This window comes from Hemicordylus capensis, chromosome 7 (genome assembly GCF_027244095.1).
Source record: "Hemicordylus capensis ecotype Gifberg chromosome 7, rHemCap1.1.pri, whole genome shotgun sequence".
Lineage (NCBI taxonomy): Eukaryota > Metazoa > Chordata > Lepidosauria > Squamata > Cordylidae > Hemicordylus > Hemicordylus capensis.
In genome coordinates this window covers 3,060,045-3,073,183 of record NC_069663.1, presented here as the reverse complement: position 1 = coordinate 3,073,183, position 13,139 = coordinate 3,060,045, and the positions used below count along the sequence as shown (strand labels likewise).

The following is a 13,139-nucleotide window of genomic DNA, read 5'->3' as shown; positions in this document are numbered from 1 at the left end:
TCTCTGCCCCAAAGCGTTGGGGCAGCTGTCTCGACCCAATTCCTCAGCCAGAAGGAGGACGGTGCACCACCTGGAAGCCTATTGGGCTACCTGTATTGCTGCCCTCCTTCTGTTCTGCACGCCTTCACTGCCCCATTGGCCCCCTCTCCTGCCAAAGTCTGCTTAAGGGTCGCTTTCTCACTTTCTCCCTGCTCTCTTCTAGGCTGCGAAGAGTCTGCCGTTGCTGCAGGCGGCTGTTTAAGACCTCCCCCACCAGTGACTCCGCCAAGGGCAAGCCCCCCAGAGGGTGGTTCTTTAAACGGAAACACCGCGTTGAGCCTACTCCAGCACCACCTCCAACTCCCACAGGGGGCTCGCCGGCAGTATCCAGAGTCACCATCGATGAGGAGGTGCCCCAGGTTGGGACTGGGGCTGACTCTTTGGGGAAGGTGAGAGAGCTAGTGCTTGGGAACCTGGCAGACTTGTGGGTCCGAATGAAAAGGCCTTTGGTGAGCAGTCGCTTCCCTTTGGGAGATGCTAATCTCTCATTATTCATATAGGCTGGCTGACTTGGGCTGTAACCTAGAACTGGTAGCCCGCCTTAATTCCAAGAAAGGGAATCCCCGTTTTTAAATTCCAAATGGGAATCAAACTCCTTAAACCCACCCACCCCCGACTCTTCTTCCCTTCCAGATCTGACAACTGGAGTGGAGAAAATGGAAAGAGCTGAGGTAGGGATCTATTCAGAAAAGGGCCTTCCTCCCTAGAGCCCAGGACATTTCACTGAGAGGCATTTGCCCCATACGGGATCTGGAAGCACCCACTCTCTGCTCTGATCCCTTTCCCACTTCTGCATTCTCCCTGAGAGGCAGAAGCGGAATATTCCATGGAGGGGGTGGAGTCCCCAGAAAGGACCTGAGAGCAGCCCACCAAGTAAGGGTGCCCGCTAAATTTCCAGGAAGGAACGGAGAGTCCTTCATCTCTAACAGCTCAATGCTTCTAATATTCAGGTCATCCTCTGCTGGGCTGAATTCTTGACGTCCGTTATTGACGGTATTAAGGATGCCAAGTCCTGTGAAAGTGAGATGCTGTCATATGAAAAAGACAAGGCTGTGGACGCCGTACTGGAGAGTGAGATGTGGCAGAGAATGGAAGAGGATGACCAAGCGCAGGCTCAGTCAAAACCTGACTGCCAAAAGTGTGTGTTTGAGGCTGGTGCTATTCCAATGAAGTCCATGGGTACTGACCAACTCTCTTCTGCTCTTTGATCTCTGCCAGGAAATTATGGAGGACTGTCTGTGGCAGGACTCCCAAGTGGGCAGGTCTCAAACTCTCAACCCCTCTCAGAGGGGTAAAAATGGTTCTTGCAGGCAAAGACCTTGCAGCAAAACTGTGAGGTCTGGAAGCCATGCTTGCCTTCTGCTTGGGGAACCCCAAGGCAAAAAGTGACCCATTAGACCCTCCTCCATTTGTTCAATATGTAGAAGTCCCTCCTTATCTAAATCAATTAACATCAGAATATTACGTCTCTTCTCTTCTGCTCTCCTCTCCTCTCTTCTCTTCTCCTCTCTTCTCTTCTCTTCAGATGGCCTTGTCTTCGAGGATTTCCATGAAAAGGAGGAGTTTGTCTGATCGCCCATTTGCTTCCTTTTCTTTTTAATGCTCCTAAAGCTAGGAGAATAGCTGCATGGAAGTATTATATGTTTTTAAGAATACATATCATACCATATCATATCATATTACATGGTTTGTTTTATCTGAATAAGTACAGTTTATTGTTCTTATTCTTATTTGCATTCTTATTCTTACTATTAGTGAAACTGCTATATATCTTGAATTTCTGCCCAGACATTTACGAAGCGACATAAGAGCTGGGGGAAGCACCATGCCTTGTAGAGGTGCACCAGGCAGAAATTCATCTGGGGCATCTGTAGGAAGTGGATTGGGGAAGCTGCAATTCTGGAATGTCTGCCTAGACACATCCCTCCCCAGCCCAATGTCCAGCTGAGAGATCAAGGCAAAGTGTGGCTGCATGGAGCCTCTTTTGGAAAGCCACCATACCCTCCCAGACTGTACAAAGTCTTGACAGCTTCTATGGTGCGGAATTTAACATGGCCACCTTCGCTTGGAATTTCCGTGCTTTTTAGAGTAGAACTGGAAATGGAAAGCATCTCAACTCTCATCTGAAAGAAGAGGTTTTTGGATGACTGGAGAACATTGAAGCCCTATTGAGTTGCTGTATCTAAACCTTTTCTGATCAGATCAGCTGAAAGTTAAAAGACGAGGCCACCTGAAAAGATGACACTACTTCCAAATGACAGTCAGGAGAGCGCTGAGGACTAATGTAGAGAACGAAGGACCTAGTTTGGGGCCTTCTTATGTGGACCAGCTCAGTCTTTCTCCTATTCCAGTTGGACGACTACAAACATGATTAATCTCCCCAAAGGGATGAACTTTCACAGCTCTTCCTTTTTAATGAAACTCTTACCTTCAGCATCATTGATCTCAACTAGAAATTAAAATGTCTTACTCCCTGAAGCGTATCACACCATCCATAGATGGCAGAAGTAAGATTAATGTAGCCTAAACATAGCTGCTTGGAAGTAAATCCCTTTGAAATCAATAGGGCTTACGTTGAGTAAGCATACTTCAGTTCAGGGCTGTAAGATCCGAAACATTCCAATTCATAGACTAGCCCAGTGGAGCAGAACTTCTCAATGATTCTATTGACAGGCTTTTGAACTTGCTTGATTTTGGGCTGTGCTGCGTGGAATCCGATCGAATCATTTGGAAGTCTTGTATATTATTGCATAAGTCTATATACACTGACGTAATGAAGAGGTTTGGAGAGAAGAGGTTGCAGATGAGCTCTGTACTGACAGCAGTGCGGGATGATAGTCTTGACATAGCATCTTTTATTGTACACACCATTTTCGTTGTGGGATTAATCTGCACATAACTGGGTGAGTCATGATAGCTGCTGTTTCACCAGTGGGCAGGCAGGATCACAGTGTGACTTGCTCAAGACCACCCGTGAGTTTATGGCTGAGCACCGATGTCAGCCGGGGTCCAGATCAAGACTGCTGCCCCACCCCACCCCACCCCACCCCACCCCCATTACATTTATACCCCACTCTTCCTCCCTGAGGATAGAGTTCTCCATGTTATTCTTGCAACAGCCTTCTGAGGTAGGCTAGGCGGAGAATAGTGACTGGCCCACGGCCACCCAGTGTGTTTCATGGCTGAAAGAGAATCTGAACCCAGGAGAGGTGGCTCAGTCATGCATTATGAGAGGCTGTCTCCACAGGAGCACCAATGGCCATAGGGATGGATTTGGGGCTTGATCCTGCTCTCAGTTTACAATCCTGCTGGAGGCTCAGCACTTGATTAGACAAGAGGACATCTGGAACTTGGTGATGCGAGCACCAAGCCCTCTTTCTTTCATGCCGAGACATTGAACAGCTGGCACCAGACCTTTATGACCAATTCAGGTTTTCTGTTAGGCGACTCCAGAACAGCATTCCTTCCGTGACTGGCACTAGCTTCTCCCTTGTGCTTCTTTTTAGATTGCGAGCTCTTTGGGGGACAGGGGGCCACTTTCTTCTCCTTTTTGTATGTAAACCACTTTGAGAACAGTTGCGTTGAAACATGAGATATAAATAAGATAAGTAGTTGTTTGCTTCGGTATTCCATTTCTCAACATCCTTCCTTCACAGAGGGGGAAAGTGCCAGTTGGACTTCCAAGGAGACCCTGACCTGGATGAAGCTGGCTCACTTTTGAAAAACATCGTGGCTTGAGTTGCCCTCCGAACAACTTGAGTTGCCCCCCGTAACGTCACGGGCTTGCGACGATCTCTAAACTGCACAGGCGTGCAGTTCATTTGCTTCAAGCCACCATCCCTCCCCCCTCGCTGCCACCCCTCAGCCACCATTAGAGTCTTTGGTTTGGTTTTTTAATGGAACTTTGGTGGGGTGGGCCCCCCAAAGGAAGTTTTGGGGAGCCTCGCATGGGGGTGGGGGCTCATGGCTGGGCGGTCCGGATGCCCAAATGACCTTGGTGTGTCCCTAGAAGGATCTGCTCTGCTGCTAACCCCAGACATGGATCTCCTGACCAATGACCCGTTTAACCACTGCCACCAAGTAGACTTGTGTGTTCTAGACTGAATCTACCGCAATGGCCTTCCAACCTTCCGTTGCAAAAGCAAACTTCTTTCAAGGTAGTAAAGTCTATAGGCGTGGGGTGGAGTCCACAGAAGCTAGAATTTTCCTTTCGCTATTACAAGAAATCTGACTTTGTGATTAGTTCACTTCAAGGTTGTTTCACACGTTCAGTACAAAACAACAACAACAACAACAGTAACTAACAGAGCAAAAGGAACAGACAAAATGTGATCAAAAACGCATCCAAGATAGATACGTAGATCTCTGTCTTAACATGTGGTTATGAAATGTCTTGGTTTGATGTCCGGTCACAACATAGCTATGCATCTTATTGATCTTATTAGCAAAGTGCCAAATGGAAGCTACCCACACCAGTTACGGAGTAGAGTGCAGAGTTGAGTTGTTGCCATTATGTGAAGAACACACATGGAGATTGTTGTAGAATCTAAACGAAAAAGGTGTATTGGTGAAGTACATTTAGAGAGGAAAAACCTAGTCCTATCTATCAGCTACATAATGAATAGGAAGGGAGAGAGAGATGTTTCCATCTACTCTCTCAGAGGAAAGGAAGAGTACTGACTCTTGACTGGGAATAGCTGAGGAGTCGAGGCAGGGGCCATAGAGGAGAGGCAAGCAGGGACAGGTAAGGAGACCCTCACTAACTACCTCCATGCCCAATACCCCAAGTGGTCATTAGGAGAGCTGGTGCAAAAGGTCGATGCACTGGAACTCTTCTCCAACTCTAAGAGTAGTAGCTTCTTTACAGTAAGTGCAATTTCTGACCTAATTCCAAAGGAGCATGGAAGTCTCTTGTGCAGAGTTCTCTCTCTCTCTTTCTCTCTCTCTCTCTCTCTCTCTCTCTCTCCATCATAGTTTACCCTGTAGCAGAGGCCTGTACAGAGCAAGCCAGGCTGCACATGGGATATCTCAAGCTCTTTGATGTGGCTTGTCATGCACAGAAATCACGCTTGATGTGGAAGAGGGGAGTGGACTTCAATGTTCTAATCAAAGAGCTGCATCTGAGCTGGCACAATACAAGTGCCTGTTGCTATTCTCTTAGAATGAGCCAGCCCTATTGGTATCCCAGGTATATTTTGGTGTACTTAAGCTTTGCCCATATATGGCAAAGCTTTTCTGCAAGCAAATCAGAGTGTGAAAAGTCAGACCAGATATTGGTGGTCACCAGGGAGCTGTTGCTGAAAACGGCCTCCAAGGATCTGATCTCCATCTTGTTGCTAACACTTAGAAGCATTGTGTACATGTGACAATTGAACTGGGATTCTCCATGTCTCCTTCGAATGGGCTTGTGGAGATTGACAATGTGGTTGCTGCATTGTAATTTCACCGAGTACACATGCGCAAACCAGTGAAGGTCATTCACTTCAAGGAGGCTGTTGTTGGGCTTTGTGATTATTTAGTAAAGCACCAAGGAAGCTACCAGGCATTGGAGAAGATCCTTTATCTTCTGCTTCTGGTGGAGAAGGAATGCCCCTTCTGGTTGTGGTACAGATTCCTCGGGTTCACGGTCTGGCTCTTGCATCGTGAGACATCTTGCCTCTTTCACCTGGATCTCTGGCACAAGTTCTGGCACATCATCCCTAGTTGGCCCTTGTCTCTCATCAAAAGACACCACATTGCAGATCCTGACCTCTCCATTTGTAGGATCAAGGGTTCTCTATCCCTTTTGGCCATGCGAATATCATTACGTCAGTAGCACCATTACGTCAGTAGCCTCCTCCCTCCTTCACTTCCACTGGGTCTCCTCCTCTCCAAGCATGGGAAGGAGAGCCCTGCTGTTCCCCAAACAAGAGGGTCCAGAGGGAAGCCAGGCAGCTGTTCAGAGCTTCCTTCCACTTGGGGCATCAGCTCTTGGCTTTGAGACTCAGAGGGAGGGAGGGAGAATCCTGCTGCTGCCTCTTCCGCCACCCTCCGCTGAATAATGCCAAAGTCAGCGATGAAGAGGCAGAGTGGAGAAGGCTAAGCAGCCACCGACCTGCTCCACGCTGCCTCCTGGCAGGCAAGTGACAGCATCGCCACACTCTGGAAAGAGCAGAGAGCAGTGGCCAGAGGGCAGAGCCAGCAAAGTGATGTGTGTCCCCTCAGGTGAGAATCAGTGTCAGGATTGCGCTGAAGGAATGAGTCCCCGTGTCGTGCTGAAACAAGAGCACATCCCAGCAACCAAGGTGGCTCTCGGGATGAATGGCAGTGGGCGGAGGTGGAGGGGTCTGCTCTGAGGGGCCTGTGGAGGTTTTGCTTTCAACATGGTGGGGAAGAGAGTCCTCTGATTTCTCAGATCAACAGACATATGAACAGGAAGGGTGAGGTTTGGAAGAACTTCTACTACTACTACTACTACTACTACTACTACTACTACAACTATTGATATACCGCTTTTCGACACAAGTTTCCAAAGCAGTTTAAGTGCAGTAAGAATAAAGGAATAAAGATGGCTCCCTGCCCCCAAAGGCTCACAATCTACCGAGAAACCTAAGTTTGACACCAGCAACCGCCACTGGAGGGTTACTGGGCAGGGGGTGGGTAGGGCCAACTGCTCCCCCGTGCGGCCTCTGTTCAATAAAGAGAATCAGCCCTTTGAAAAGGTGCCTCTTTGCCCGCTTGGCAGGGGATGCCTCCAAGTCCTGAAGCAACCACTAGAGGCAAGAGGACCAATGGCCACTGCTGAGGCTCATGACACATCCTCTTTTATGACACCTCCGGGGCTCAGCTGCTCTTTGTGGGTGAGTTAGGCGAGGAGGGAGGAGGCAAGGTGGAGAGGAGTTGGAGAGATAGCGAGGAAAGAGTGTATTAGAGAGTCCGTTTCTGTTTCTGTTTCTGTTTATCCATCTATTTATTCATCTATTTGTTTATTTATCCATTTATTTATTTCTCTATTTATCCATTTATTTATCCATTCAGTGTTACAGTTAGTGTTAGTGTTTGTTATTTTGTTGCTTGTTGTTTGTTGTTTGTTTGGGGTGGTTTTGGGAGGGATCTAGGGGGGGTGGGAGGGACAGTCAGCTTTTAGTAAGAGGAGGGATAGTTATTCAGGGGGGAATAGTTAGACAGGGAGGGAAATGGGCGAGAAGATGAGGAAAGGCTTCTTTGCACAGTTAGTAGGAATGCATAACAGCTTTGCCTTGCTCCCTCTGTTCCCGGACAGGTCTGACTAGAGACCCATTCTCACCTTCTCCCTGCTCTCTTCTAGGTTGCGAAGAGTCTGCAGATGCTGCAGAAAGTTCTTTAAGACCTCCCCCAGCAGTGACTCCGAAAAGGGCAAGCCCCCCAGAGGGAGGTTCTGGCCACGAAGCAAGCGGGTTGAGCCGACTCCAGCGCCACCTCCAACTCCCTCAGGGGGCACCCCGGCAGTCTCGGGAGTCACCATCGGTGAGGAGGTGCCCCAGGCTCCTGGCGCATGGTTGGGTCTGGGGCTGACTCTTTGGGGAGTGTGGGACAGCTGGTGCTTGGGAGCCCGGGAGCCAGCCTGAATGCCAACAAAGGGAATTCACCTTGCTTAATTCCTCATGGGAATTCAAGTCCTGAATCCCCCCTCCCTTCCCATTCTTCTTCCCTTCCAGGTTTGACAACTATCCAGGAGGAAGTGGACAGAGCTGAGGTAGGGAACCATTGAGGAGAGCGCCTTCCTCCACAGAGCTCAGGACATTCCTGTGAGAGGCATTTCTTCCATCCGGGATCTGGGAGCACCCACTCTCTGCTCGGGTCCTTTTCCCAGTTCTGCACTCTCCCTGAGAAGCAACAGCTGCAGAATATTCCATGGAGCGGGTGGTGTCCCCAGAAAGGACTTGAGAGCAGCCCACCAAGTAAGGGTGCCCGCTCCATTTCCAGGAAGGCACGGAGAGTCAATCCATCACTAACAGTTCAGTGCTTCTAATTTTCAGGTCATCTTCAGCTGGACCCAGTTCCTGTCGGCAGTAATAGAAGACGTCAAAGACATCAGGTCGCAGGGTGGTCAGCTTCTGACCTATGATAAGGATGAGGCTGTGGAAGCCGTACTGGTGAGTGAGATGTGGCATAGAATGGAAGGGAATGCCCAAGCGAGGGCTCAGTCCAAAGTGTGTGTTTGGTGATGGAGCTATAGGAAGGAAGTCCGTGGGTAGTGACCACCTCTCTTCTGCTCTTTGATCTCTGCCAGGAAATTATGGAGGATGTCAAAAAGCATCCGGACCCTGGGTTCCTGCTGCGGTTAAGCCTGGACGCCGTCACGGAACTCACATATGCTTATAGCCCACGGGGATTAAATAGGAGGGGGTTGTGTCAGGAAAGGGCAGTGGCAAACCAGGCCAGATCTGTAACTGGATCTCCCCTTTCCCAAAAGATGGCCATTAATGTGAAGGTTTTTCTTTTAGAAAGAAATCTTCTTAAGTACTACGGCCTTTTGCGAACCAGGGCCTCCCCAGACGGGGACTGGTCATTTTTGGAAAAAAGAAGGGAAACCATCACAGACCTGTCGTCGTTGTTGACGCTTGCTGGGTTGCCATGTTCCTCTTCTCTAGAGGAGCTTCCATTGGCTGGATCACCAGCCCTCCTCACACTACGAAATCTCATCTTTCTCCCTCCAGCAAAATGAAGCCGCCTATGCAATTCAATCTCAAGGCAGCAGTCCTCAATGTGGCGGTGTCCGGGCTGAACCAAGTGGACCCAGGGACCCAGGTAAATTCTTCTTGGGCTTTTTTCTCTTGCGAAGAAAACGTGATAGCACTGTCAGTACCAGTGATTTTTCAATGTTGTATTCTCAAGACCGGTTGTGTCTCCTACTCATGACTGATCTTCTCTTTCCCCCCTCGAAGGAGAACATGGCATCCTTTAAGAAGATGCTCAGGGGGCTGCTGGAGGAGGCCCCCTCTGTCTACAGCACCATTGGCATCTTGAAGGTAAGCGCAATGAAAGCCCTATTGGGACGTTAGGTAGTAGATGCGTGCAGGTGTCTGAACGCTGGTACGTGCGTGACTGTAGTTGCATTTCTTTTCAAAGTGAACCTGGGCACGGGCCCCTCACAGGCCTGGTACAGAGAGGGAGTGTCAAGCAGTGCCTCTATTCAACAGCATGTATGAATTGCAGTCCCTGTGTCCAGATCTGCCCCTGTGCACTCTCCACTCGTGGTCCGAGTGTGCAACATAAGGTGTGAATGGGGCTTCTGTCTTCATCCTCTCCCACATCCGAACGTGGTCTGACAGAAAGAGGCAGCAGACCCCATCCACTTGGTGTATTCAAGATACATCTAGGTCACTTCCTTATTAGAAGACAACTGGCTGAGAAGACAGAGAAAACCATCACTCTCATAAGCAACTTTCAGAAATATTGATCAACTTTAGAATTGACTTCTAGAATTCTGAATGACAATTCAGAAATATGTCAACTTTATTGCGGGGGGGGGGGATGTTTATATGGAATTAGATCCTCCTTAGACTCCTTTGGGACACAACCAAGGGATGTTCCTGTAATGGAACAAATTCCTTCCGGACTTAGCTCTCAGTAGCATGGCAAGGGATGATTTAGGCCAGTGCGATGACTCTGAGCTGCTGTTTCAACCCACAGGAGCTCCACAGGTATATTGAATCAGAGGAGCCCCGGCTGCAGGCTCTGGGCCGAGAAGCCTACGTCTACGTCCTGCAGCATGTGGCCAGACTGCCCAATGTGGAAGTAAGTACCCTGCTGTGGACATGGCTTGGCTCTGCTTCAGCATCCTCTGGGACCCCTTGTCAGCTTCCAGGTTCAGAAGAAGACCTCCCATTGGTCCCTGGTCACACGGGGGCAGCCTGGCAGCACACTTGCTGGAGAGGGGCTGTTTCCACTGCGGCTCACCGAGGAAGAGGAGGAACAGGACAGAGCTGTCACCCGCCCCCACCCCATGTCTCTTCTGGCTGCCCAGTGCCCAGAAGAGCCACACTCCATCTTTGGGAATCCTCAACTTTGTTCCCAACGGGATCATCTTCAATTCTTCACTGCTTTGGATATGGTGTCACACTGACATGAAAAAAACATGTCCGTCTTTATTTCTACAGCTGACCACACACAAGGCTCTCTTGCGCATTGAAGATGACTTGACTCATCATTTGATTCAAAGCACCATCAAAGGTAATGCCAATTTCCAGGGAAGTGGGGAGGGCAGAACTGTCTCCTTGGAATCCCAGAATGGGCCTGGGCGACAAAGGTCATCATTCGTCCAAGGAGCCCCAGTTTTGCTCTGACCTCTCTGTGGCAGGCCTCCCGAGTGGGCATGTTTCAAACTCCCAACCCCTCTCACATGGGCAAACACGGTTCTTCTTGGGAAAGTCCTTGCAGCTAAAGTGCGAGGTCTGGAAGCCATGCTTGTCTTCCGCTTTGGCAATCCCAGTGCAAAAAGTGACCCATTAGAACCTCCTCATTTATTCAACATGGACCTGTCCCTCCATCACTCTTCTCTTAGCCAATTGAAAGAAGAAAACCCAATCTTTTCTCTTCTCTTCCCTTCAGATGATCTTGTCCTGGAGGACTTCAATGAGGAGGAGGAGTCTGCTAATTGTATGAGTATCAGAATGGAGCGGGTGGGAGTGGTTGAATAGCCATTTGAGCCGGAGACTCAATCTTTTGTCTTTTTCTTTGGTTTTCTAGGCTGAGAGAGAACAACTACTCCAACAATAATAGAACTTGGTTACCCAGTGGCAGTAGATTCAGGACAGACTGCTTTGCACAATGCATCTTTATGTTGCGGGATTCCCTTCGAGATGTCGGGAGTGCCACCGGCTTCGCTTAAGAATTACGCCAATTAATGGAAGATAGGTCTGTCGATAGACAGGTGAGCTCTGGGGAGCCCGGTGAAGGATTGCAGGTATCCCTCTGAGGGAATGGATGCTGAGGAAAAACAGAAGAAAGAACAGGGAAAGGCGGAGAGGACTTGCCCCAGCTTGTGGCCCATTTTATCCTCCGATGCCAATCTCTGGAAAAAAGATACTTTCCCCCTGCTTAGTTGCCTATGTGCCATGAGCGTCTGGAGTTGCTTCTTGTGAATGGGTTGGTTGGTGGGTTGGGTATTTTTCGATCTCCCCTTTATGATACTAGTTGGAAAGAAAGTCACTTCTGCTGTATTAGATTGACTGGCCTGGATCATGTGACGTTCTTTCTTTCTTTCTTTCTTTCATGACAGGCTAGAACTACTGATGGATGGGCTAACAGTCCAAATTCCAAAACAGCCATCCCAGTTCCTAGAGGAAAGGTCTCTCTCTCTCTCTCTCTCTCTCTCTCTCTCTCTCTCTCTCTCTCTCTCTCTCTCTCTCTCATTTTATTGAACGTAAGTACAAATAGCTGGCTCTTTCTTTCAGGTTTGAGGTCATTCAGTAATAAGTCTTCCCCAATGCAAACTCTTTTGAGGGTTACAATTTTATGTTTTGTTTCCCCCAGTGTTATAGTAGTGTTGCTTCTCAAAGTGAAAGTGGCCCTCATATGGAAACCCTGACACCTTCCGTGCACACGTAAGAACAGGATCACTGGTTCGTGTTCCCATATGGAAGTGTACACAAACATTGAATGCAGCTCTAAACCAGCCAGGATCCACCAAGCCAAGTGTCGTCATATACATTGGCCCACCCGGCCTCAATGAACCTCCTGTCTTGGCTGCTGTCTTTGACTCAGCAGATCCCCATTTCTGTCATCCTGATTCCATCCCTTCGGTCTTGTGTTCCAGACAGCAATCGTGTGTAGGATCTGTAAAGCTTTTGCTCAAATTCCAAGCACAGTGGTCTCACCTTACAGACACCCTTCAGGTTACTCCTGAAATGGGAAACATGTTCTTTGGCTCTAATTTCGTTTTCTGACATTAGAAACCGGATAGATCCAATTTGGAAGTATTTATTTTTTATAATTTATTCTATTTCTATACCGCCCTTCCAAAAATGGCTCAGGGAGGTTTAAACAGAGAAATAATAACTAAATAAGATGGATCCCTGTCCCCAAAGGGCTCGCAATCTAAGAAGAAACATAAGACAGACACCAGCAACTGTCACTGGAGATACTGTGCTGGGGGTGGATAGGGCCAGTTACTCTCCCCCGCTAAATAAAGAGAATCACCAAGTTAAAGGTACCTCTTTGCCAAGTTAGCAGGAGAAGCTATATTACTTCTAATGTGAAAAAGGTACATGATACAGAAACCCAATATTGATGCAAAGCAAAGAATTCATGGGATGGCAAAATCATTTTTATTATGAACATTTTGCCTTTCCATTATCAAAATGATGTGGTCGCTAAGAGTTGACACCGACTTGACAGCACTCCATCCATCAATCACATGCGTGCCACAAAGAAGCAGTTCTTTTCTGCCCGCATTGCTTCTGCAAGCTCACGTTCAGCAGAGTTGTCTCGGGTTGTGAAAGGGTTAGTACATGACCCTCCTCCCTTGAATGAGTATTTGGATCCATCAGTTACCCACTTTGACATTTTAAACGAGATGTTTGCAGATAAAAACTCTCTTCATCCAATGGAACTAGACTCTACATGTAGTGCAGAGCCTACTGTGGAGGTGTCCGGCAGCTCCTCTTGCACAGTGAAATTGGATCATTTTCCATTTGTGAGCACGGAGGATGTGGACAAGCTGCTTGGGAGACTTCACTTAACTAACTGTTTTCTTGATCCTTGCCCAACATGGCTTATACCATCTAGCAAGGAGGTGATCGGATTAGGTCTTGGAAGCATCATTAATGCTTCTCTGAGGAAGGGCAGGATGCCTCCTTGCCTCAGGAAGGCCATGATTAGACCACTGTTGAAGAAACCTGCATTGGATCCCATTCTAGGCCTGTCTCCAACCTCCCATGGTAGGGCAAGGGGATTGAGAGGGTAGTGCCATCTCAGCTCCAGGAGTCTTGGAAGAAGGAGATGATCTGGGCCCATTTCAAAATGGCTTCCGGGTGGGCTATGGGGTTGAGAAGGACTTGGTTGGCCTGTTGGGTGATCTCCAATTGGGAATTGACAGGGGGAGTGTGAGCCTGTGGATCCTTGTGGATGTCTCAGCC

At 48.5% G+C, this 13,139-nt stretch overlaps 1 long non-coding RNA gene across 1 annotated transcript; it reads left to right on the top strand.

The window, feature by feature from the left end:
- Nucleotides 1-7,737: 7,737 nt before the first annotated feature.
- LOC128333405 (uncharacterized) lies at nucleotides 7,738-8,801 on the top strand. The gene is made up of 3 exons (XR_008310931.1): nucleotides 7,738-7,753; nucleotides 8,037-8,153; nucleotides 8,718-8,801. It is a non-coding gene; the product is annotated as an uncharacterized LOC128333405 (long non-coding RNA).
- The last annotated feature ends 4,338 nt before the right edge of the window (nucleotides 8,802-13,139 follow it).